The sequence below is a fragment of the Otolemur garnettii genome, unplaced genomic scaffold (assembly GCF_000181295.1).
Source record: "Otolemur garnettii isolate 467f Iridium unplaced genomic scaffold, OtoGar3 scaffold00177, whole genome shotgun sequence".
In the NCBI taxonomy this organism is placed as follows: Eukaryota; Metazoa; Chordata; class Mammalia; order Primates; family Galagidae; genus Otolemur; species Otolemur garnettii.
The window spans coordinates 1,260,868-1,263,499 of NW_003852572.1; positions in this window are offsets into that span (position 1 = coordinate 1,260,868).

The window sequence follows — 2,632 nt, forward strand, 5'->3', positions numbered from 1 at the left end:
ACAGTTGTCTACAAATAACTCATATTCCTAAAAACTAAGCTCTGAGCTGGTGTAAGCTCTCATCAGCATCTCCCCATTCTTCCTGCCCGGGGAGTGACGGACCGTCACAGCGGCCTGATCCTTCTGTGGGACATCCACGGGGCACCGTGAGTCCGTGTGGACGGACGGCCCTACACACTTGGTGGGAAACACTTAGCAACGTAGCAGCTTCTCTTCTTTTCTTTTTATTCAGTAGATGAAAAGGGAACATAAGAAAAGCTGACCACTAATAGATCTCAACACGCAGCATTTGGTATCCAGTCTCTATTTGATTTATTTTTTCAAATTAAAGGGATCAGAGAACTACGTGACATTATTACCACAAAACAAGCTTCCCTTCTGTTCCACTTACATGAAAGGACAGTGTGTTTCAGCAGTCACAACCTACAACATCAGAACATAGAAAGACAGCCCATGCCAGACCTACCTCATTCTAGCCTAGGTGGTATTTAATCAAGGATATGAGGGGTGGGACGGGAGAGACACCTGTGTGTCTCCTGGGCATGTTCAGGGATCTGTGGGATGGTGGGTCCTTCTGTCTTACAGGACTGTGGGATGGTGGGTCCTTCTGTCTTACAGGACTGTGGGATGGTGGGTCCTTCTGTCTTACAGGACTGTGGGATGGTGGGTCCTTCTGTCTCACAGGACTCTGGCAGGGACGATTCTGTTGCACTCTTCAGAAGTTTGCAGTTGGGCTGTTGGGCCTGTAACCCTGCTGTGCTTCCTGATTTTTGCAAATGACTTGAGGGTGAGCGTAGCCTTGTGTTGTGTTAGACTCATTTCTTTTAGAGGGACATTTTCTCTTAGGTTTTATGAAGTTTGGGTTTTTTTCACATTTTCCTTCAGCTTCTGCTCAGCACCCTGGGCCCTTACAGGCCGTCTTAGGATTCAGTCGGTGGTACATGAGGAAAATCAGCTGTATTTGGGGGACCCCTAAACTCCCTAATTCATAATGCTATTCTGCTAATTATAACTGTGGAATATGTGCTGGCTTTATTTAGTCCTGGTAACCCTCTCTGCTGGCCCAAGTCCATCCTAGGAAACTTCTCTAGGAAATGAAGCAGTGGCATCTGCCTGTTCATTTCATATGGATAAGATTATTTCTGAAATAAAAGTTGCACTGTTTAAAGTTACCAGAAAACCCCAAGATACATTTACGATTAAAAATGCTGTGCCAGATTTATTGGAAAGCATTACCTTGTGCCGTAAGTCCATAATTATTTTCTTACTGTTCATCACTAATTATTAAAATTAGTGATCATGTAAAAATAAACATTTATTTTAGTTGTTAGAAGGAGCAAAGTTTAGCAATGGGAAAGGAAAATATAAGGTGGATTGAAGAGGAAGGTATAATCGTGCTCAGACAATAATATGGAAATCTGAATTTTATATGTGGGGAAAACACATTTGTCACTAAAGAAAAAGGAATTTAGTTACTTCGGTTTTGGTAACATACTCTCTCAGGGAAAATGCTTGAAGTTCTGTTTATTGTGTTCATTTGTATGTACATTTCAGAAGCAGAGGGGTTTTTTGGCTCCCTTTCTCCTTTTGTTTTAGTTATACAACAATATTAAATGTTCTCAGTTACGTACATACCACTAAAAAGAAAATGTGTTCGTGAATAAAATGAGAATTGTCCTGCTAAGCATTTCAGAAATGTACCCAATCAACAAATGGTATGATTCATTCCAATGTATATAAAAGAAAACATAATACTTCACTTTATCAAATCTTATTAATAAATATTCAAGATGGAACCCTTAGAACACAGCAATATTTCCAGAGATATCCAAAGTCAAGAATCTTCTTTGCTTTCCAGGTCAAAGAACAGTGAAGGTCGGCATCTTTACCCCATTTGATGGATGTTCCATTTCCTTTATGTTTTGGAATAATTTAATGGAATATGAAACAGAATTCTTGAAAGCAGAGTGAAAATTAATTAAAAATTTGCATATAGTAATAAACTATGTTATTAAACCCTAGATTTTTTCCAAAAAGACCTAATTACTGAATTTACTAATAGTTTTGAGATAGTAGTTTGTTAAAACTACTAGTAGACTTGTTAAAATAAATGGTTGGATTACTAATTTGATGATTAGTAAAAATTTCTGATGATGCTAGTATTCATCTGAACCCAAGAAAAGTTAATTACCAATTTGAACTAAGAGTTAACACAGAGAAGTGAGTGGTTTTTTAAAAAGGCACTCACGGAAAGAAAAACCACACACACTCACCGAAACAGAGAACTCTCACATCGGTTTGCTGCATGTGACTTAGAAATAGTATGCTTATGAAAATAAAAATATGTCACTATTTTATTTTATTTTCTCTTTATATTACTCCTTAAGTCGCTATTTGTGCTTCAATCAAGGTAAAAAAGAAACAATGTTGACACTGTTTGCTTTTCCTGGAAACTAAACTTACTTTATGTATACCTCAGACTGGGTAAGTGGCCGGCTGCACAGTGGTGTGCCCAGAATGACCGCTTTTCTGTGGGGTGTCCCCCTCAGTGTCTCTGAGCTGTGTGTGTTTCTGTGGGGTGTCCCCCTTCAGTGTCTCTGAGCTGTGTGGGTCTGTTTCTGTGGGGTGTCCC